This window comes from Fistularia commersonii, chromosome 21 (assembly GCF_037954325.1).
Source record: "Fistularia commersonii isolate RoL2024-O1a breed Wild chromosome 21, RoL_Fcom_v1.0, whole genome shotgun sequence".
Taxonomy (NCBI): domain Eukaryota; kingdom Metazoa; phylum Chordata; class Actinopteri; order Syngnathiformes; family Fistulariidae; genus Fistularia; species Fistularia commersonii.
The window spans coordinates 13,832,098-13,844,061 of record NC_141304.1 but is presented as its reverse complement, the minus strand read 5'-3'; the positions used below and the strand labels follow the sequence as shown (position 1 = coordinate 13,844,061).

Sequence of the window (11,964 nt, the reverse complement as noted above, 5' to 3'; positions counted from 1 at the left end):
AATCACATTCACAGTCAGTGGTAACACAAACTTAACACTTCCTCTAACAGTACTGCGGTCCCTACAATATATACATATATGGATAGAAAGAGAAAGAGAGAGAAAGATTAAGGGTCTTGCTTTTTTTTCTTTTGAATTATGGATGGATGGATAGATAGATATCCAGGGAGTGAGATGTTTCCTGGGGTCGGGGCTTTGGAGGGGGGAAGCTGTGGTTTCGGCTGATGGCTGTAACCGGAGGGGGTTTTGGAGGTGAGATGGCTCCTCTATGATCAAAGTGGCCCTCCTTTTTTTATCTCCAAAATTATTTCCAGTCAGATACACGGCGAGTAACGGCAGCATTTTGACGCATTATGGTTTTGTGAAGTGGCGGGTTTTTAACATCCGGTAACCGAAAGTGCAACGACGGTCAACGACATAATGGCCCCCGGCAGTGGCCCCATTACTCCGTTTACCACCGGGGATGTTTTCGTCTCTCACTCCCGGGAAGGAACGAAATTATGGAAAGCACAATAACAAAATGCTCTTACTATACAAATTCTTTCCCTTATTTAAAGCACTCAGATTTTCACAACCTCGCTCTCTGTATTAGACAGTCGAGATTGTTTTAGACAAGGCAGGTTTCCGGCGGGTGAAGTCGCCCAGCAGCATTGGCAAAGATTACTCAATTTCCCGGGGTTCGCATGTGCCGCCGCCATGGTGATGAATTTGATCTGAAACAGCTGTGTCACTTCTCATCAATCACAACTTAATACAGAATACACACTCATGCGGCGGCATGTGTACATGCATGCCCGGAGCCAGTCACATGCATGCATTTGCACAAACGCCCTCCAAAAGCACACACTTACATACATACGTTCACTCCATTACATCGCGTCTTTAGCAATATCAGCTAAGCGAGGAACCCTGATTCTTAATTCAGCCTCAAATTGAAACATTTCCCTGAAAGAGTAATTACAATCCAAGGGCGGCGGTATTTTGGTTAGCATGTCAGACCCAACGATTATTGCGGGAAGGTTGGTTTGGATCCCACAGCTAGAATTAAATAAGGCTTCAGAGACATGCACACACGGCTCTAAACCAGTAAAAGTTAAAAAAAAAAGAAAAAAACCCTCAACTGTCTTAAAGAGATCTGGCGCTAACGGGCGCCGCGGTGAGCGCATCGGATCCCCTTTGGCTGCAGCGCCGGGCCGCAGGGGGGGATGTGGGAGATAATCCCGGGCCCGGCTGAGTGGAGCGGGCATGAAACACACAGGGAGGAGTGGATTACCCCAACTTGTGAAGATAGCAGCGAGCTGTGAGGCCAAGGGTAGAAGACCGTGGAAGGAGAACCCAGGCAAAAACTGGAGGATGGATATAGAACAATGAGAGCGTTGGCGGGCTATTTGAAAAAGCTAATAGTAGCTCTCGAATGTAGCCGTCTTTGAACAGCAAAACAAAGAAAATGGCAGCTGAGAACATTCAAAACGTTGAAAAATATTCCCTGCATGCCGAAGTATCCTCGGGAAAGACACTGAACCCCTGCTGCCTGGTTGCATGGCGGATCTGCAGCCATCCAAGCTAAGCGCTAAATAATTAGCGAGCATTTACGAGCAACCAATAGCACATAGAAGTGAAGCAGAAAAATGAAAACACTGCTATGCTTTTAGGTTTGAACTTTCTTTTGCAAGTAGCAAATGCTCACATTATTTGCATTCTCCCCGCCTTTTGCACGATGCCCATAAGTGTGAGGTTTATTTATCCCGCTACATGTACAGCATTCTTCTGAGATATTATATATATACTCACAATAGAATTATATCTGAATCTTATTTTGCCGCAGGACAACCGCGCACAAGGACAAGTCCCAATTGCCGCGAAGAGGTGTCGCCAAAATCCTAATAATATCCCCCATAATGATGCTTATGTTCGTCCACACAACAAACCCCAGACAGCAAATGTCTAAGAGGCTTACGTTAATTACACAATACTAATCCGCCCACAAAGTTGATGTTAACACTAGCAGCTAGCTATGTTTTGTTAGATTTGCATATTGATAGCGGTTCCCATTGTTCGGCAATCCCTTGCCGTCAAGGATTTTTGACTTTGGTTGAAAAGTCACGTCAGAGTTTTGGCTCGAGAGGAGGAGGCGTCTTCACGGTCAGAGGGTCAGATCACTTGTTCTCGCTACGCCTCCAGTAGACGTTGTTTGGGACACAATGCCAGTTCCCTGTGACCTCCCAAAAATCACACGATGGTATGTGTTCTAGTCAAGGTTGGGTTTTAATTACAATCACATACCAACAGTCTACAGTGTCTGATGTTTGCTTGGTCCACTGGATGTAGTAGGTAGGTCCAGGGAGTTGTCCCACTGCTGGAAGTTTCATAGCGTTAGCATTCATGGAGCTGCATGATTGGCACCCTCACGCTCTGTTCTTCCTTGGTGCTCATTGGTCTGTGGTCCAGTTGTCCATCATCGTCCTCCAGGCAACTCGGTCTCCAAGACGGCGACGATGATGAAGTAAAGGCGTAGCGATGACGTTTGAGTGATGGATCTGGAAAGTAAAATGATGTTTTTTGTTGGTGTTTTTCTTTTGGTTTTCATGTTCATGATCTTCCCATATTTTTGGCTGGGCAGGTTCTGTGACCTGCTGGGTCAAATAATGCGGTGGCAAATACCCTGGGAACTTCAGAATGGTTCATTCCACTTTAAACTACTGTTTAGCTTGTGGAGCAGTTAGCACTCCAATTACCATCACCTTTGCACATGTCATTCATTCACGCCACAAAATTTCTAGACTTCTATTCTTCTACTCCGGGGGTTAGCACTTCAACCTCACAGCAAGAATCAGAATCAGAAAAAAATGATTGGTCCCAGAAGGGAAATTGGGGGGTACATGGGGGAGCAGCATCACATTGTGACATCAAAGAATAAAATAAAAAGAAAAGAAATAGATAGATAGATAGATAGATAGATAGATAGATAGATAGATAGATAGATAGATAGATAGATAGATAGATAGATAGATAGATAGATAGATAGATAGATAAATAAATACATACATACATACATACATACATACATACATACATACATACATACATACATACATAAATGAAATAAATAAATGAAATATATATGTGTGTGTGTGTGTGTAAATAAATATATACATACATACATATACGCATGTATATATGCATATATATTGATAAATTTAACAAATTAAAAAATTGTAATAAATTAAAATAAATATAGAAAATAATAAAGTTAGAACATAGATATATGTTCAATTTTTTTTAAAATGTATATATATCAATAAATTACTGTGCAGAATTGTGCAAATTTTGAGGCGGTTGGGGGCTGGTAAGGCGATGAGGCAGGGTTGCTGAGAATTGAGAAGTTGGTCGGCTCTAGGGACAAATGTTGCCCTAGCAGGCGAGGCAAAACCCAGAGGAGAAGGTTCCTGGTTCAATTCCTACAGGAGATTGCATGTTCTCCAATGTCTGAATGGGCTTCCTCGAAGTTCATCCCACCGTCCAAAACCCTGCAGTAGGTTCACCTAAACTATACAGTAGTGCAGGAGAGAGTGAATGGTTATATGTCTCTGTGTTGCCCTGCGATCGGCTGGCGACAAATCTAGGATGAACTTTGCCTCTCACCGATGTAATATAATGTACACCAGAGATAGATAATGAATGAGTGTGTGAATATTTAGCTTGATTAGACTAAACTTCCAAGACATTGGAAGGATAGAAACAGCAGAAGCGGTTTGAGGAAGCGGTTCCAGCCTCATCCACAGAACATGTTGGATCGAAACGGCCATTTAACTAAATAGGAGAAAAGATTTAGTTTATCTCTTTACCCACCCCCAAAAAAACCAATTCCAAATCGAGGTCCATATTCAATTCTGTCATTTTTGCACACGTTAGACTCCTTCTCCAACCTTCAGGAAGGCAGCAGACGAGCGCATTTCCAAAAAATGCCTTGCTATGGAATCCTGGTAAGATTTGTAACACGCGGAGTCAGCAAAACTCCAGAAATCTCACTGATATTTTTTTTTTGAAGAAGAAGAAGTTATCTATTTCAAACGTGTCTTATGATGTTACACTCAATACTTTCCCAGTTGGATTCCTCCACTTCAATAATATATGGCTTGTGTATTTAACCCGGCATCACAGGTTTTATGACACATCTAGGCTTTGAAATACTGACCGAACAGCGTCCTTTTTCCCCTTTTTTTTTGGAATAAAGCCGCTATATGGCCAGATCCATTAATGTCACTCCTTCAGCGATCCTCAGATCAATTAGAACGAGGTGAAATCAGAGTGGAGCACGGAGGGACCTGAAATGAAACGCAACCAGTAGCTCATCTGATGCTAACCTAGGGGCATCTGCGAGCCGGGGTAAAAAAATTCCCGTACTATGAGGAGTCACGATCAATAATGCAACAGCGTGGATGTGAGGGACGCCGCTCAAAGGCATTTGCTTATCTCACATGCCAGTTGCTGCTTTCATCCTGGGGACAAGCTGCGCTTGTGTGCGGGGAGGAGTCCGCGTGTGAGGAGGTTGAGAGAATGCAGTATTTACACACTTCTCATCATGTGTTATTTATTTCACACCTTGATGTTTTCATCTATCCCGTGCCTCCGAGGAAATCGGCACTCATAAAACAAGAATCAACACACGACTTTTAAGTCAGTTGTCTGTGTTTTCACAACTGTTGTCCTAGATACCGCGCAGGACCGCGCCGAACATTTGCTTTTTTAAGTGTTGAGAGAGTTCCAATAACAAGAAGAAAATAGTTGTTTTTAGTTTTTTAGCGTTAACATTTTCATGTTAAATTGGGATTATTTGGATGCCCATCCATCCACCCATTCATTGTCTACCGTTTGCTTGATGCTTGAGCCGATCCCAGTCAACAGACAACCATCCACTCACTCGCTCATTCGGGAAAAATGTCCCTGATTTTTTTTCCAATTAACCTGCGGCATGTTTTTGGAGAAAACCCACGCAGACATGGGGAGAACATGCAAACTCCAAAGGTCCCCTTGTCGGAGTCGACCTCCGTATTTGGATGCGCGCATAACAAATTCATTCATTCACCGTCGCTTATCCTGCACTCGGGGTCACGGGGCGGCGGGAGCCGATCCCAGCTGTCATTGGTTGAGAAGCGGGGTTCAACACAAAACCGTCGCCAGTCAATCGCCAGATCACATGAAGAGAAATCACCCAAAAAACAAGCAGGAGAACCTAAATGGCTCAGCTACTCTGTCCTGAACTGTAATAATATATCAATATATTTTTTGTGCACTACGGCTACTTTGCACTGAGAAAACCATCATGCTGTAATTGCACCACATACCACGATGGTACCTCCTACTGACCTTTGCACTAAACTGTAACCAAAAAAAACAAACAAAAAAAAACATCTGCTACTCCTCTGTCATTTTGTCCAATATCAGTTTGTATCTGTGTGCACTTCATACCTCATAGTTTTATGTTTTATGTTTAATATAAAAGTACACTATACTGACAATTCACCCCTCATCTGAGATGCTTCAGTTCTGAAAGGCCGGAACTGAAGAAGGATGAGGGGTGAAACGTCTGCAAGTGAAAAAATTCAAAAAGATTTCCACATGATTGTTTCCTTGTGTGACTTCCTGCTTGTTAGCCACCGTGGGCTCAAAATGATTTTTGGAAAAACAAAACACAGCTACAGCTGACTGCAAGTCATTTAGATAAGATAATATAAGTTGAGATAAATTTTATTGATCCCCATAGGGGAAATTCATTTGTCATAACAGCGCACCAATGAGAATATCAGTAAATATGAATATAAATAGAGAATTAGAAGGCAATTAGAAGATAGCACAAAACATCCACAAATAAAGAAACAGCAACAGCATCAAGGATAAGAAAACAGAATGGAAAAAAAATAACTACAAGATTACGACGGTTATAGTTTGCTAACTTTAGGGGAAAACTTCCATTTCTTGAAGGTGTGTGTTGTATCAAACCTAAACATATCTACCTCAGCATAACTCGTCGTTGTTGGTTGTTCTCCGTGATAAATTATTAATAATTTTTTTGTTCTTTTTGCAGAGTGGCTCTTAGAGTAACGCTATTTCAATGCTCCGTATGTGTAAACGTACGGCAGTATTGAAAATAAAGTTGACTTTGACTTGACTTTTGACTCAGTACCTGCACGGCTTCCGTGCACACCAGACATTTAGCGAGTTCAGTTCTGACAAAATTTGTCGACGGGTGTTGAGTGTGAAAGAGATCGCTTGTTTGTTGTTATGTGTGGTGACGGAGTGGCGACGGTTCCCGGCAGAGCAGCAGCCCCCCCCCCTCCCCAGATATCAGCCTGGATTTTTCTCCGGCCAAACCACAACCCCACGTGTATCCGTAATGAAGGGGTGATTAAAAACCATGGATGAAAACGCATTAGTCTCACTTTGCGATCAGATTGGACGTGAAAAAAAATGCCTTAAAAGGCATTCAGATTTACCCGGGGAAGGCTTAGCGGCGCACGTGCGCGGCGCAAAATCTGCCCTTCTTCTGCACAGCTGCATTTTTTATACAACGCATATGTAAAAGTACCGTATTTTCACGACCATAAGGCGCTTCGCACTAAAAGGCGCAGTCTCAGTTATGTGTGCCATTACTGTATTTAACACACACATAAGGCGCAGCTGATTATAGGGCGCGGGTTTTATGTACAATCCACGCCCACACTTCCCCCTATAACGTTCTCATGGTCGTCGCCCATGTTAGTGATGTGGCTGGGCTGGATGTGTTGGTCGGCGATGTGTTTGCTGCACCAGGAGCGGAAGATGGCCAGCTTTTCATTAAAATCCGCTGGAAGTTGCTCCGCTACCGCCGTCCTGGTCCGCATGGAGTCGAAAGCACCAAGACGGACCTCCTTGGAAATGTCCAATTTTCATTTCTTCTGCTAGCGTTACCGCTTTTAGTTCGAATGGTGACCGTCGAAAGGCTTCTCCCACTCGTTCTTTGCTCGATGATCCGCCGCTCGAGTCTTTCCTCCAACTCAGGCTGCGTCTTCTTGACCTGTCGGAGTTCGTTTTCCGGCTTCTTCCACTTGCGAGCCATCGATTCATTAATCTTAAATTCTCTCGCGGCTGCTCGATTTCCATGTTCCCATGTAGCTGATGGCCTTCAGTTTAAACTGTGATTCATAAGCGTGTCTCTTTGCCATTTTCAGGGTTGTTTATACAACAATGTTTTGCATAAAGCACATATATGTTCTTTTATATACAATCACGCCCACACTTCCCCCTTTAATGTTCTCATGGTGTTCTCTACAACACACACATGTGCGCCTTATAGTCGTGAAAATACGGTATGCGCGGTGAATCCAGCCCTACGGTGGATCGTGGTTACCGTTCCGATATATTATACACGAGTGCATGAGGTTGTGTACGGGATCCTCCGCTGTTTCAGGCTGCAGCACATCCGCAACCGCAGCCCTTTTTCCCGCATCTTATTTCCAGTGCATATATGCGGCTCGCCGCCTTCTCATTCAACTCCTTTCTCCGCCAGACTCCCTCCCCATCCAATTTTCTCCCTCTCTCTCCGATCCGCTCTCACCAATCACCGTTCCGTTTAGGGTCAGGGATGAAAAGCTTCATAAACAATTTTCTCCACTTGCCGTTGAGCCACTTTTACCTAGGCACTGTGCGGACGCCATGCCAATTTCCTGAATCCATACTTCACAGGAGCCCCCTTCCCCCCTCCTGCCTTCTCTCTCTCTCACTCCCCGTCCCCGCTGTCCATCGAGACAATGTCCATGTCAAGACAATTATATCCACTGCCTGCCACACACACTAACTTGCTGTGTTTACTACCGAAGGGCTGGTGGCAGCAAAGCAATTTCCTCCCGATGTGGATGCTGTATCTCTCTCTCTCCCCTTCTTGGTCTCTCATGGCTTCTCCAGCCCCGCAGACATCTGATCTCATAAGCGATATATCTGCTGTTATAGCCACTGGCACCTCCTTGCATCCGGCCACCAGCTCTGCCAGCACTGGTTATTTCTGCTGGGAGGCGCTGGAAACATGACAGGCACAGCGGCTGCACGAACCCGAGAGCCGCCGGGTCCGCGCTCCCGGGCTCGATGCATGTTGATATTATCGCCGAAGCGCCCCGGCTCTCCGCTCGCCATCTCTCTCAACGTGTGGCCATCTTGGCTTTACAAGACACATACATTTTCCTCACACACACACTCCAGGCATGGGTGCAGAAAAAAAAAAAAAAAAGCTCGGTCACAACTTTATGACACAGTCCATCATTGCTGTGTGTGGCGTATCCTCTCCGGGCGGATCCCGCCTTGTCGTTGCTGCATGCGCTTAGGAAAGGACATGATTTAGCTCGGTGCAGATGAGAGAATATTAAAAAGTAAATAGGTTAGAAGCTATGGGTTCCCCGTAGTGCACGGCGGCGTATGCTAGTCCTGTGCAATCCGATGCACACGGAGCTCGACGCGGGGAACGCGCACAAACACTAAGTATGGAAATGCACTTGCTCCCCCCCCCCACCCCCGGGGGAGAGAGGAGGTGAGGAAAGGCGAGTGTGTGATTTGGTTTGCGGACGGCCAAAGGTCACTGGAGGGCGATAGCCGAGAGGGTAAAACTGATGTGGCTTGAACGGATCCTACGACCTGTGTTTTTTTTTTTTTTTTTTACCTTTATTTGTATTCCCGCGTGTGCGGCCACCTCGGGTCCACGTATGTTCGCGGGGCTCCGGAAGAAGGGGGCGTGCCTGTCCGAATTTGAATGACATTTACCGGGGCTTCATAAATATGCATTTCCCCAGCTGCGATTTCATATGCGTCTACTGAATTCCGGATCCGGGCCGGGAGGGAACGAGAGCGAGAGGGGAAGCGGGCGCGGCAATCCAATCTCGAACACCGCGATCGGCGTTAGCGGCGTGTTTGCACGCCAAAGCTTGTGGTCTGCAAATGAGTTTGATCTCGGCTGACAGCTCCTGAGAATTCCTCCTGCTCGGGTCACATGCATTTTCTCCAGGGCTATCCCAGGCGGCAGCCAGCCGTATTTGTGATTCATGCTCTAATCTCTACCTTCACAGATGTCATATTGAGAGGCGCTCCCGACTCGGGCGCGTATTGGCGAGGCTCGACAAGGCGTTCTTTGTAACGTGTATATTCCACGTGCCGCTTTATCACATCGGGATGATAATGAAAGTGAATGTAAAAACTTATAACATTGTCGCCGCGGCGCGGGTTGGGATTTTTTCACTGCGTTTAATTACCTTACTTTTACATTACATTACATTGCATTTGGCAGACGCTTTTATCCAAAGCGACTTACAATAGAGGACATAGGGACTGCAAATACACTTGCAAATACACGATGCACAGGAAATATACAGAACAGTAAGCTTGGGTTCGTGAGGGTTTTTTTTTTTTTTTATTGGACAGAGACACACAAACGTACACACACACACACACTGCATAGCCTAACTTGCTGCCAACCTGATCTGGGGCATCAGCGCAGTAAAAAGTCCTGAAAGAGAAAAGTTTTTACCTGTTTCTTGAAGGTTGAGATAGATGATGCTAGTCTAGTTGCTTCTGGGAGTTTGTTCCACCACTGAGGTAGTAGAACTGAGAACAGTTTTGCCTGAGATCGCTTAGAGCGAGCAAAAGGTACTGCTAGTAGGTTTGTATTAGAGGAACGCAGCTCTCTGCCGGGAACATAAGGTCTTATCATTTGGTTCAGATATGCTGGACCTGTTCCTGAGGTGGTTCTGAATGCCAGGGTCAGGACCTTGTGCTTGATCCTGGCAGCTACTGGTAGCCGGTGCAACTGGACGAACAGAGGTGTAACATGGGCCCTTTTGGGTTGAGTGAATACCAACCGTGCTGCAGCATTCTGTACCATCTGCAGTGGTTTTATTGCACAAGCAGGTCGTCCAGCTAAGAGGGAATTGCAGCAGTCCAGGCGGGAGATGACCACGGCCTGAACCAATAGCTGTGCCGACTGTTGGGTCAGGTAGGGTCTGATTTTCTGAATGTTGTACAGCACAAATCTGCAGGTCCGGGCAGTTGAAGTAATATGGTTGGACTTACCTTACTTACCTTAATGCGTACGATATCTTTCATTATCGGTTTCCTGGCCACCCGAACCGTCTAAAACCGTAAGTTAAAGGAATCCGTTGATACCAGGTCAGCAGTGAATAAGTCATGCGCTCTTGACTCCCACAATCTCCCGGCCCACGACGAGAGACACAATATCACTCGCCTCTCGCTAATGCAAAGGTAATCAAGAATCCGTTTTTGAATAAATTCTACCGCTGCTCTTCCTCTCCAATCAGTTAAGCTACCACTCGTAGCTCGTTCTCATAAATTTCCCCGATTCAATCTCCGCCAGAGTGTCAAGCGGACGCTCTCGTGTCGCGCCGTCCAATCCCCAAACTGGCCACTGTTTCGCACGCGGTCCAATCACTAATCAGCGTCCTCTCTGTTTTCCCCCAAATCAGTCGCTTTTGTGCCGCCGAGTCTTTTCATCAGAGGCAATGATTTATTTATTTATTGTTTGCCGGGTTTTGAGACCAGCCTTCGCACGACAACCTTTTCAAAACCCAAGAATCCGCAATTTTCCGCCGGTCTCAGTAGGTGACATTGCAATTAATTCAAAGCCGGTTTTCACCGTGAATGACGGGTGATTTAGTCTTCGCCGTCCTTTTTTTTTTTTTTTCTGGTTTTGTTTTGTTCGAGTGCACATTTAGTCAATTTCTGCTTAATTAAACAAAAAGCATAATGAGAAAATGTTTCTCTGCGTTTTGGCGGCACAGGATGATAATGGAGGCCGTTCCGTGACTCACGCGCTCGGAGGAGGGGGGGGGGGGAGGATCCCAGCCTCCATCCGAGATCAACTTTACTTTTCTTTGAATAAGCGGCGCTCATGTTAGCGGGAAATGTGTGGGTTTTTAATTCGCTCTCAATTAGATTTAATCTCATCATGACTGCAACCGCTACAAGTTGCGTCGCGGTTCTGCTCCACTAAATCCGCCGTACGTATTGTCAGAAGTTGCTCCACCGACCCTCCATCATCCACTAAACTTAAAATATTCTACGCTGTCAGACACACAAAGGGGATTATCACTTATCATTGTTTTTTTTTTTACCCCATTAGCTGCTTATCTCTGCGTCCCCCAGCTCCTGACAAATATCGAGTCCCCGTCTTCAAACCGAACCATCAGCATCAAGACTCCATTTAGAAAATAGGGCTATTTTGCTGATTGACGATGCTGCTCCCCCTATGATTGCATTTTAGCCACCGAAGATAGTAGTTTCCCCTTACAGGAGTATTGTAACAGTAGAAAATGTGGTAATGGGGGTCATATAATGTAACTATCCGGGATTTTATTGCTGCTGGAAACTGAACTGAAACCCGTAAGTTATTATAAAGCGAGACATTACAAAATTACTACTCCGAAGAAGACTGGTAAGGTCTGTCCCCATATACTTATATTAAAGAGTTTAATACGGCAATTAATACACATGTTGGAATTCAGTGTTTATCTTTGCCGAGTGCCCGGTTTAAAATATCTCGGTACACCGGAGTGTGTTTCTCTTCTTGCGTGACGTAACACGCGTTAAAATAATCAGCACGCTTACGAGAGGGTAGCTTTATCGTCATGAACGAACAGCCGACTAGAGGAAAGCGCGGACTAGTAAAGCGCTGGTAAAGCGCTAACGAGTCCGACGAGTCCCGGGCCAAAGTTGCCTTTTCTGCAGCCTCACACACGGAATGAGAACTTTGAGAAACTAATTATGCAGAAACCATCTTCATCACATTGTCATTATAAGGAGGGAGGGGACATGCCTGCTGACTCCCTGGGCTCCCGCGGAGAGCGAGGCTCTGATACACGTAGCAGCAGTCCTGCTTTAATTGTGCAGAAAATGTGATTTGTGACCCAGCTTCACTTTCCAAGGAAAGTG

General features: G+C 45.3%; 1 long non-coding RNA gene across 2 annotated transcripts in view; it reads right to left on the bottom strand.

Moving 5' to 3' along the window:
- Window positions 1–2,355: 2,355 nt before the first annotated feature.
- The window catches only part of LOC147222394 (uncharacterized), a 192,907-nt gene continuing 183,298 nt past the window's right edge, over window positions 2,356–11,964 (bottom strand). For both annotated transcript variants that reach the window (XR_015107755.1, XR_015107756.1), the window contains exon 3: window positions 2,356–2,537. This is a non-coding gene — a long non-coding RNA (uncharacterized LOC147222394). The remainder of the gene's footprint in view (window positions 2,538–11,964) is intronic.